Source organism: Saccopteryx bilineata, chromosome 9 (assembly GCF_036850765.1).
Source record: "Saccopteryx bilineata isolate mSacBil1 chromosome 9, mSacBil1_pri_phased_curated, whole genome shotgun sequence".
Lineage (NCBI taxonomy): Eukaryota > Metazoa > Chordata > Mammalia > Chiroptera > Emballonuridae > Saccopteryx > Saccopteryx bilineata.
Window position 1 is genome coordinate 48,977,656 of NC_089498.1, and position 12,480 is coordinate 48,990,135.

At 37.1% G+C, this 12,480-nt stretch overlaps 2 non-coding genes across 2 annotated transcripts; both read right to left on the reverse strand.

Moving 5' to 3' along the window:
- Positions 1 to 3,569: 3,569 nt before the first annotated feature.
- LOC136313818 (small nucleolar RNA U2-30) lies at positions 3,570 to 3,639 on the reverse strand. The gene has a single exon (XR_010727246.1). It is a non-coding gene; the product is annotated as a small nucleolar RNA U2-30 (small nucleolar RNA).
- A 144-nt stretch (positions 3,640 to 3,783) lies between these two features.
- LOC136313819 (small nucleolar RNA U2-19) lies at positions 3,784 to 3,863 on the reverse strand. The gene has a single exon (XR_010727247.1). It is a non-coding gene; the product is annotated as a small nucleolar RNA U2-19 (small nucleolar RNA).
- Positions 3,864 to 12,480: the final 8,617 nt, after the last annotated feature.

Sequence of the window (12,480 nt, forward strand, 5' to 3'; positions counted from 1 at the left end):
TAAAAACCCAAGTAATCCAATTAGAAAATGGATAAAGGACATGAATAGACATTTTTCCAAAGAAGATATACAACTGGCCAACAAACACATGAAAAGATGCTCAATATCATTAGTCATTAGTGAAATGCAAATGAAAGCCACACAATGAGCTATTACTTTGGGACTGTTAATGTGGTTATCATTAAAAAGATAAGAGATAACCAATGCTGGTGAGAGTTAGAGAAAACTAACCCTTCGGCACTGTTGGTGGAATTGTAAATTGGTACAGCCACTATAAGGATCCTCAAAAAACTAAGTAGAACTACTAAGAAATTCTACTTCTGGGAATATAGCTAAAGGAAATGAAAACTAACTTAAAAAGGTATCTGCACCTCATTTCATGTTTACAGCAGCATTATTTACAAGAGGCAAGCTATGAAAATAACCTAAATGTCCATCCACAGATAAATCCATAAAGAAGTTATGGTATACAAATATACAATGTATTATTATTATTATTCATTGATAAAAAATTGCCATTTGAGACATCATAGGTCCTTTTTATAAAAACCTCCCACTTTCGCAGTGCTGGTCAACCTGGTCCCTCCTACCCACTAGTGGACTTCCAGCTTTCATGGTGGACCAGTCACAGTGCTTTTTGGTTGCTCCGCAACAGCCCACTAGTGGGCGGGAGGGACCAGGTTGACCAGCACTGCAAAAGTGGGTGGTTTTTATAAAAAGGTTCACCATCATGGCCATAGATGGAACTTGAGGACAGTATGCTAAGTGAAATAAGTCAGACAGAGGAAGATAAATGCTATAGAATCTCACATATGAAATCTAAAAATATATTTTAAAAAACTAAACTCATAAAAAAGGGATCAGGCATTTTAATGCTAAGAGTTTAGGGCACAATAAAGGCTTATTTAAGACTTGGACAAAAGATTATTCCTCAAATAGCATTAGGACAATTGACTAAATATTTGAAACAAAACAAAGCTAACTACTTGCCTCATTCCTAATACCAAAAGAAATGTTATTTGAACTAAGAATTTAGATGTAAAACACAACAATACGAAACGGGAAGGAAATGCAGGTAAATATTTTTATAGTATCTAAGTGAGAAAGGGTTTTTTAAATATGATATCAAAGGCAGAAATCAATAAATTATCAATTGATTATACTACATAAAATTTCAGTAATTCTACATTCCTAAAAGCACTGTAAAAAAACCATCAAAATAATGAATTTAGAAAAATATTTGCAACCTATATAATACCCAAAGAGTTAACAATTTTTATATAGAAGGAGTACTCCTGGCTGTGTACTCAGTTGGTTAGACGAGCATTGCCCAGAAGTGCAAAGGTTGCCAGTTCAATACCTCGGCAGGGTACATACAGGAACAGATCAATGTACGAGAAGCAACTACTATGAATTGATGCTACCTGCTCCTCCCCCCATTTCTCCCTCACCTCTCTCTTTCTCTTCTTGTTAAAATTAAAAAAAAAAAATTTAATTAAGAAGTTTAGGGACCAGCAAATAAAAGACAAGCACTTCATTTGAAAAATAGAAAGAGTTTAGCTATGAAAAATATATATTTATCACTTGTGAAACCATACATATAAATGAATGTTCAAAATTTGTTATTAATCACAGAAGGGCAAAATCAAACATTAAGAAAGCACATTCTTGCCTGACCTGTGGTGGCGTAGTCGGTAAAGTGTTTACCTGGAATACTGAGGTCGCCCGTTCAAAACCTTGCACTTGTCTGGTCAAGGCACATATGGGAGTTGATGCTTCCTGCTCCTCCTCCCTTTCTCTCTCTCTTTCTCTCTCTCTTCTACAAAATGAATGATAAAATTAGCTCATGTAAAGCATAATGCTAATGTCTGATGGGTGTCAGTGGCCTTGGCAGAGAAAGTGGCTGAGGTCTGGGAGGCAGGTGAGGTTGAGAGAAAGCGAGGAGTCACATACACTTGCCTATAATATGACCTCAAGTTACATGTGCAATGTGGGCTGACAAGGGAGAGTGGATGACCGCTCATCTCAGCCCCTTCCAGCCCTGACTTGTAAGGCCATTTGAAACCATTACACTAAACAAGCAAAGTGTAACTAGAGCAACCTCATTTTTGTTTCTTACTGCTTCTACAAATCGGCCAGATGGGACTAACTATTCCCCTGTCTGGACGAAAACTCAGGAAAACCCCATGACTTCTCTGAAGAATAATCACATTTCAATCTTGATTTAAAATGAAAATGTCTCCACCTTCCCAACGTGGGCCTGTGTCAGAGCAACCTCAGGTCAGAAGCCTGCATTAGGAGAAGGGGTATGTATGCTGGCTCACAGGTCCTCTCCACCCAGTGCTTCCACCCTTCCTCTTCCAGCTTTCTAACTGTGGCTTCTGATCTCACCTGAGTTGTTGTGACACAGAAAAAAAAAAAAAGGGGGAGCAAGTTGTTACAGATTGTCCATCAGTGCATTCTCGACTTGATTGTATATAAACTGAGCCTTATGGGGGATTCTTTGGAGAATCCTAGCTGTAGCTGCATGGACTAAGCCCATGTACCTCTCTATTCTAGATGCTTACTGACCTGGTTATAACTACAGCCTCTTTCTGCCGATGGTTTTCAGTCTTCTAGGCAGTCTTCCAGGACAAGTTCAAAGACAAACATATAATGACTGTCTTTCCTTGGGTCACTTTTTTTTTTAAAGTGAGAGGAGGAGAGACTTCTCACCCCAGCCCCCCGTCTTCAGGAATGAACTTTCTGCATGCAATTTCCACAGCCAGAGTCATTTACAAGGATGCAGCCTTGAGATAGGTGTGTTGAGGCCATCTGGACTGAATATATGACTGAACCCAGGTAAGGCCTCTTAGAAACTTTTAAGATTCTACCAGGTGCGTGCTGAGATTTGCTCACGAGGCTGCCAAGACAAACCTCTTTATGTAAGTTCTCATGCTTATTAAACTTTTCACCTACCAATCTGGACGGTCTTCCACTTTCGATGGTCTCTCTTTGCCCTCTGTTTCCTGGGGCCAGTGTACGAACCAGCAATGTTTGGTAATCTAGGTGATAAAATGTTTTCTCCTACCTTTATTGCAAATTGTGCGTGAGAGCCTAGACCTTTCACTTTGCAGTATTGTTTCAGTTGCTCTGGCTTTGAACAAAGCCTCTAATTTCCTAACAACCAAAATGCTCTCCCCAGGGTCTTTGCCTGAAATTCTCATTTTAACACCCCAAAAACTATTATAAATCTAAGAGCTTAAAGTTAATTTTAGCCCAGTGAAACCCATTTTGGACTTCTGTTTAACATAATAAATTTGTGTTGTGTTAAGTGACTAAGTCAGTGGTGTTCAGCAATAGAAAACTAACACATTATCCGTTTGTGTGTGTGTGTGTGTGTGTGTGTGTGTGTGTATATATATATATATATATATATATATTCCCACTAGATTCTGAGCTCTTTAAACATAGGCATATTGTTTAGCTCAAGTGTAATAAAGTATAAGAATGTATAAGGTATTAAATAAAGTTTGCCCAACTTGAGTTATTTATTTATTTATTTATTTATTTATTTTTCTTCTTAATTGTGAGCTCAGATCAAGTGTAGAAACCTTCATAATTACAAAGGTCAGTAGTAAAACATTTTCATCATTGCTCAGAACTGATCAGCCTTTCATACACATATGTCCCCCACCCCCTGAATCTTATTCATTCATCAGCAAGTCCTTAGTAGCCACACTCACCGTTACACACACACACACACACACACACACACACTTTAAATTAATTTATACTTTTGCTTCTCAGAACTACAGAGATCATGCATCAAGTAGACTAGAGGGTCTTCTGATGCTCAGATTTGGCTATTTTCATCACTGAAGAGTTTTTTAAAGAGGGTAAGTATGTATCCAATGCATTAACAACCATATTAGTTTTCTGAAGTACCAATAATAAAAATGTTTATCCCTTTTCTTTAATTGTTTGCATGTACACCGATAGTTTTATTGAACTTTCACTTTTTCTTTATTCTCGTTGTCCATCTTTCTCATATAAAATTTCTTCATAGAATAATAGAGTTTCAGAACTCATGGGATCTTTTGAGGTTATGTTTCATAGTTCCTAAATTAAAGAAAGCTTGCAATTAAGAAGTTAGGATTAATTGAAAGTCTATAACAGAACTAAGGCTAGAACCAATTTCCTGCCCAGTATTAATTTTATTAAATTACTGTCTTCCTTTACTGGAAGTCACAAAGAACATTACATGTATATATGTAAATATCCATGTTACACACAGACACAGAGTATTTACAGAAAATCCCGATTTCAGAGATTATGAAGTGATTATCTTTGGGGTACCACTTTTTTTCCAGCCAACCACAAACACACAGGTGAATACAATATTAATGGCAAGCTTTTCTTATGTTAGGTCTGGATTTATAGAGTGTGAGCTTCCTTGTTATGTTATATAATTTATACACGTAACATGGATTCTTTTTAATATATCAAATATTACAAGAAAACAGTATTTTAAAAAGGATTTACTCATTTTGAACATAGTTTAGTGGTAGAGGTTTAAAATGCACACAAATAATTCTAACAAAGTGCAGAAAGTTTTTTTTAAATTTGTTTATTGATTTTAGAGAGAGAGAGGATGGGAGAGACAGAGAAAGAGACGTTGAGTTGTTGTTCCTCTTAATTGTGCACTCATCTCACCAGTGGCTTCCCATATGTATCTTTACCAGGGATCGAACCCACAACCCTGGTGCAATGGGTCAACTATCCAACCAAGCAAGCTACCTTGCCAGGGCTTTTTTCTTTTTTAGATTCAGATAAGTGCCATGGTTGCTCATGGAAATGAATCAGTTGAAAACACTAAGTCCATCTGATAATGAAAAATAACATTTTCAGGTAAAGATTCATCTAGTGAATATTAGAGAAATATCAATTGTATTATTTAATTTTAGTCATCTTCATGATTAAGGTTTTCATTTGAAATGTGATTACAGAATCCAAACTTGAAGAATTGCTCCCTCAGTAGACATATTGGATATAGACAATGGAATCAAGTGCTTAGAATAGAATACCGAGCACAGCCATGTGCTGACAGCTCTGCGTTTCTGTGGTTATATATGCAGGTTAGTCTGCATGAAGAGAACATGCAAAGGCAGCGAAAAGAGACACTTTTTTCCTTCTCTCCTGCAGCATTTGTGGCATGAACAAAGGGAGTGCCATCTTACCTGGATTACAATTGGCAATGAATATCTGTGAAACAGTACTCTTTCTGCTTTAGTATGTAAAATAGCTCTAGAAGATTTCCCTTCCCTATAACTTTGCCTTATGTTATTTAATTTAATCAATAGATATTTACTGAGCTTCTATTACATACCAGACAATTTTCCAAGCAATTGAAATCCAGCCATGAACAGATAAAAATCTTTACCCTTGTTGAGTTTACATTCAAGACCTAGCCAATGGGCATATAGCTAATTTTCAACATCAATTTAACTAAGTATAACACTCTACCAGACAAGTAAGTAAAAACACAAATACTATAGAGCTGTGCTTCTCACACTTGAACTTGGACCCCACTTTGAGTAGCAAGGCTAAGGTAGAGACAATGAGTTTTAGAAATAAAGGGCCTAGATTTAAATTTTGATTGTTGCTTTAGCAAGTTCCTTTGGTGTGTGTGTGTGTGTGTGTGTGTGTGTGTGTGTGTGTGTGTTGAAGACAATTATGGTAATTATGATGATGTAGCTACCATTTATTGATCATCAACTATGGGCTGATTCCTGAGCTAAGTTTTTGGCCTATATATTTTAATCCTCATCATAATCTTACAAAGTATGTATGACTGATCTCATTTACAGATTAAAAAAAAAACCCAACACCATTTGGAGAGGTTAAGGGGTTTATTTAAAGTTATTCACCCAAGCGGAGGTGGAAGCTGTGTTCTTGCTCTTTGCTCAGTGAGTTCCCGTTTGTAAACTGAGGACTAAAAGTCAATGTGATGATGCATGTAGGACACCTAGGATTGTGCTTGATGTTTAGTAGGTGTCTCCATGGAGCAGATCAGATAGTGAAGTTTCTGTCTCCACCTCTTCCCGCCACAAGACAATGATTTATCTGTAAGTCCTGGGTCAACGTAAGATTTCTATGTGCACTTAATTTGTAAGGATGGAAAAAAGAATAGATGTGCAGAAATGCGAAGTTTGACTGTATTTATTTATTTATTTTTTAGAATTTAGGTTTGTTTATTCCTGCCTCAGTACTCTACCTCAGCAATCATATTTTTATTTACATGATGCCTATATTCAGAAAGACAGACTTAATAAGGTTAATGAAAATACATGTTCTTATTTCTGTTGCTCTGTTTTCAGCTTATCTCAATTAATTGATTATCAAATGCCACTTCTTATTCAAACTTGACTGATGAAAGGTAAAATTCAGATGTTCAGGTCTGTGTAATCCTGAAGCATTCAGGATTGTTTTTTTGCACATATTAGATTCATTGCTTATTGATTAATAGGGGCAATTTTCTTTTCCTCTTCAAGGAAATGCTGAGTTTTATTTTAGAAAACAAATAGCTCAATGCAAAAGAAAAATTCTGAGAAGTAATAACAAAAATAACAAAGTGATTCTATGCAAAAACAAACAAAAATGCTTGTAAGGAACCCAATAGCTACTTAACATTGCTCCCCCCCACAATCCTGAGGGCTGATATATACATATTCATAAGTAAGCTGGAAGGAGGGAGACCATTCTAGAAGATGTATCAGAATCCCTGAGGTTGAAGTGAATATAGTTTGAAACTATAGTCACAGCTATATACCAGCAATAATTCTTATGAATATCTTGAATAATAAACAAGAGAGACCGAAACATAAACTACACAACTTTACTAAGGCACATCAAAGACAACTTGAATAGAAGTCCAGACATACAATATTTTGAATAAGAAGATTCTATTGGAAATATTATTATTTCAGTTATTGAAAAGGCTTGATGTAATTTTAATGAAAATCTCAGTGAATGTTTTTGCAAATTTGTTTAAAATGTAAATTATACTAAGAAGAAAAGAATATTCTTTTTATTTGAGAATATTCAAGTCAGCATAATAGGACTTATCCAACTATATTTTAAAATGAATTTTAAGGCTATTAAAATTTTTTTAAATGTGAAATTGTATAAAGATTGACCACAGATCTACAAAACAGAGAAGATGGGCCAAAAAAAGTATAAAATAACAAAATATGATGTGTAATATAAATACAATATAGCCTGGCTGTCTCTCCCCATCCCTTTATCATATATAATTCTTTGGTGCCTGCCAAGTGACACAGGGACTTAGTCTTGCAGCTGCCCAAGACACGCCTCATATGTAAGTTTCCCTTAATACTGTAATCTCTATTAATTATCAGATTGGAGTGGCCTGCTTCTTCCTTTAGTCTTTTTCTGCCCTCCACTTACTGAGGTAGAATTCTAATTTGAGGGCTTACCCCTGGGTCTGTGTGTACAAAAACTTGATATTAGATGTCAAAAGAATAAAGTTTTTAAGTTAACAAACATTATTAATCAGCTATTATGTAGCAACAATAGCTAAGTGCTGGGTACACAGTCCAAGGTACCTTGATATAAATCTCAAGCTCTTGAAAGCATTCATAATCAAAGGAGATGTTACCGACTTCATGCTCTATGGCAAGTTAGGTTGATCTCAACATGATATGTTTACTGATTATTTCATTTAAACGAAGCAGAAAAATCTGAACCAACATTTAGTTACCAGGGTTTTATCAGCTTCCAGAGCACTATCAGTGGTTTCAAATGGCATGTTTATTATGAATAGGAAATGCTGGCTTTCCTCCCACTTTTAGGCCACACTGAATGTGACACTTCACACAACCATTGGTTCCTTAGTGACAGGTTCTTATGATGGCTTTTGGAAAGGAGAGAGAAGCAGGGTTCTTTGCAGGTGATTGCCTAGTAGTACTTGAGACTGTGCCATTCTGGACACAAAATTTGACTGTAACACTGGCTTCAACTCAGCCTTCCAGAACACAATGATCAGGATAGCCTACTGGTGAAGGACAAATGTGGCAACACCAGGTGCTGATAACTCAGAAATGCTGCTAAATTGCTAAAATCAAGTAGGCTGAGGCATAAGGAAATGATTCTGCTCTTGTTTTAAAAGTGTAAGAATAAAATGCTTGAACTTTTCAGTCTTGCATCCATGCTTGGACATACATCAGACCTCCAGATAACCCTCTGAGTAACCACTGAAGGACTCACATATCCAGACCACTGACCAGCCTTTATCCAGATCCCCAGATGTGACCAGACCACCTGGAATCCATCCTCCAGACACCTGACATCAGACTGATAATCTTCCTGGACCACTCCTAGAGCTAAAAAAATCTCCTTTTATTATAAAAACTCTTAACTTCTCTTTCTTCTTTAAAACATTTCTGGGTTTTTGGCCGGTTGTATTTCCAGTTTGCACATCCTAAGACTCTTGAATAAATTATCATTTATTTATAAATACATAAATGATTATCATACAATATGTAAAGAGAAAAAGATAAATGTCAAAGGACTAAAATGAGAAAATAAACTGTATTGGCCTATGATCTTAGAGCAAAAGCATTAATATAGTTAGCAAAAAAGAATCAGTATAAAACATTCTCAAATACTGAGGTGATTGGAAGCCTATCCAAAACTGACACCGTTAGTCATGAATAGAAATCTGAACTCAGACCCAGCTCTAAGTTTTTGTTCTATTACTATGCCTTGCAATGAAGAAAAAATAAAGGATGAGAAATAAATAGTAGGGGGGGAAATCTTCCAATCAGCCCATGTTTATATTTTCTATATAGACTAACCAAGATTATAAGATCAATAAGTATTTTAAACTATTTTAAGGGTCAAGATTGTTTTTAAGAGCTCATATGTTTGGCCGTGCTATTTCTTACTTTTTACCTCAACCACTTCAGATTGAAAGTGCAGTTATCTAAATTAATTCCCCACTAATCAGTCTATATGAATTCCCAAAATGTGCTATTCCTTTCAAACAGGAAGAGCTATATCGTTGATCATTTGCAACAAGGGTCCAAGAGATACTTTTGAATGAGGTCATTTACCTTAATAACTTGGGAACATATAAGAATGACTTTGTGCTAGTGTCTTTTTACAGAACAAGTGGCAGGCAAATGTCCCTCAAGTAGCCACCTTACTGTGTCCTTGATGATCATAGCTCCTCCAGACAGATTTGTCTTTCTGATTCCATCATGCTGTTTATTAAAGGCTATAATAGAGATTCCAGAAAGAGCTTTTAATTGTTAACAAGTATAGGTAGCTCATTTAGAGGTGATGTAAATGAAATCAAATCTTGACGTAGAGAAAAAAAGGTAACCAAACAAGTCCAAGAGGAAAAACCTCCCCATCACATACTAATTATTCTTGAAGGCATACCTTGATATTTTGATATGAGGGTGGAAATTCAGGGAATGGTAACACCTTATTAAATATAGAAGGATATTTTTAATAATACAGGTCTGTCATATCATGATGAACAAACACTTTTTGAAGAGAAACTCAGAAATAAACTTGATTCTGATTTAGGAATTAAGCCCTCTGTTGGTTACATCAAAGGCTAAAAATTATGAGAAGCTCCTTATGTTGGATGAGATCAGGGAATAAGTAGTCACAAAACCGAGACTTAGATATTTCAGCTCTAATGTAAGTTTGAGAATGGGAGCCTTGAGATGACGTCAGAGTAATGGCGCGGTAGGAACTGATACTGATAAATCTCCCCCAAAACTCAACAAGATCTTCAACCAGAAACAGAAAAACCTATCCTTGGAGCCTCCAGATGTTTCGCAATACACCTGAAGGTATAGTCGAGCAAAAAATTGGCTAAATATATAATCAAACCCCGAAGGAAATAGGGAGTAAGAAATGCTCCGCCTTCCTCACTAACCTAAACAGGGCTGCTTTCACTGGGAACTGAGAATATAGAAACTAAGGCGGGCAAAGGGGGTGAATAGATCCAGGCCGCAGCACAAACGGCCGAACCAGGCTGTAGCACGGAGATCCAAGCCGAGGAAAAACTGTGCCTGTGGCAACCCAGTCAATACAAGCTAACACTCGTGCCAAACCCAGACAAAGAATGACAAGTGGGGCAGCCATTTTCCCCGATCTCCTGGTCAGCACGTGCAGATAGTGGGCGAGAGATTCCTTCAAAAGCCCCGGGAGTGGGCGCCCGTGTTATCCCACAGAGAGGCAGAGTCAGAGGCCTTTGTGTGGGCCAAAAGCGGAATCTTGGGCTGCCCCAGCACCCTGAAAAAGCCACGCATGGGGAGGGAGCGAGAGCCAATTACAACGCTGGAACTTTTCCGTGCGGGAGGGGGTTTCACTCAAAGTGTGAGGCGGCCAGCCTGATATCCTGGCCTGCATGCACAGAGAGTGGGCAAGAGATTCCTCCCAGCACCTCAGAAGTGGGTGCCCGTGTTATCCCAGAGAGGGGCAGAGTCAGAGGCCTCTGTGAGGGCTGAAAGCGGAATCTTGGGCCGCCTCAGCACCCTGAAAAAGCCACGCATGAGGAGGGAGTGAGAGCCAATTCCAATGCTGGAACTTTTCTGTGCGGGCAGGGGTTTCACTCAGAGGGTGAGACTGCTGGCCTGAGATCCTGGTCTGTGCACAGATAGTGAGCAGGAGTTTCTTCCAAGTGCCCTGGGAGTGGGTGCTTGCCCATGTTACCGGACAGAGTGGCAGAGCCAGAGGTCTTTGAGTGGGTGGAAGCCTCGCCTGATTATGCTAGTAGCTCTGACTGACTGAGCCTTACCCAGAGCCCTGTGCTGAGTGGGAATAGAGTGGGGAGTTGCCAGCTCTTTGAGCCTCTTACTATCCAGGCAGAGGCAGCAGCAACCCATAGCTGAATTATCAGGTTACTAATTGAGGAAGGAAAGACTAGGAGAGAGGCTCCAGGAACACGGACTCTCTCACTGTCGGAGCCTATAAATGCTAATGAGCCTCAACTGCCAACGAGACTGAAGCACAATACATGACATCACCATAGAGACTTATCAACTGCAAACCTCTACCTGAGCATGCCAAAGGGGCAGAACCTGGGGTACAGAGTCACTGACCAGGAAGAGGGAGAGAAAAGAAAAAGCAAGAAGATAACCTCTCAAAATCAAGAATAATCCGCAGACTTTATAACCTATCCCATTTTATTATATTTGTTCGTTTGTTTCTCTTATCTTCATTCCTAATTTTTTTTTTCCTCCTCCAATTTGGTTGTTTAACTCTCTGCCGGTCTTACTCTCTCCTCTCCTTGAACTACACTACCCATAAGTGTTACATCTCCCATTATCTTTTCTTTCCTCTTTCTTTCTCTCTATGAGGGTTGCACTCCAAAACCCTTAACTCTTTATCTCTCTCTCCTCTTTTTTCTTCTTTTAATGCTTCCCTCTTTTTTTCTCTCTCTCTCTTTCTTTTCTCCCTCTATATTAGTTTCTTCCTTTCTCCTTTACATCTCCTCTCATTCAAACCTCAATAATGAACAAATTATCTTATCTGGGACTCAAACTTATGTTTGTGGCATTTTGGGGGGTTTTTACTTCACCTTTTTAACTCACTAACAGTGCTCCTATCCCTTGCTCTCCATTTTATCTAGCTCTTGTTCCATTAAATACAATAGAGAATGGGAGCCTTATAGTATTGATGTTGTGTGGGAGAAGATGATGGGGCAAAGGGACTGGAAAGTGAAATTTTATTAGTAATATAGTATTTAAATAGGTTGAGTTTAATGTGGACACATTAGAAAAGAGATAAACATTAAAAGCTAAAATGGGGATATTAATTAGATATATATTATGGTCTTAGGGAAAATGAATTGCACTTAGCAAAAAAATCAATATATAGTATTCTTAAATATAAATTACATGATCAAGATTGGAGAATATCAATGATTAATATATAGCAAACAAGAAATAAGAAAATAGGAAGGAAACACTTTATAGATAAATTCTTAGAATACCTATAAACCAAACATGATGTTCTGATTTACAAAAACATTGTTTATGAGACAATAATCGAAATCTAAACATTGCCTGGATTTTTGATAATATTAAGGACTTTTTTATTTGTTTGTTTTTTAGGCATATTACTGATGTTGTGGTTCTGTTTTTCAATATTCTTATGTTTTAAAGCTATATAATAAAATGTTTTTAGATGATATGGTATCTAGAAGTCTGCTTTAAAACAATTTGTGTTGGTTGTAGTGTGCTATATAAGAAACACAATTGATTGGTCATATATTAATAATTATTTAAGATAGGTATTTTGGGATTCTTCTATTTTCTCAATTTTTTTATTTGAAAAAATAAAATTTTTTTAAAGAAATAATTAATAAGATGAAGTAAATCAAACTCAGGGAGTTGTAAGTTTTATATTGAGTTTAAGAATATATTTTATAATAATTAAAGATCCCAAATATGTTTG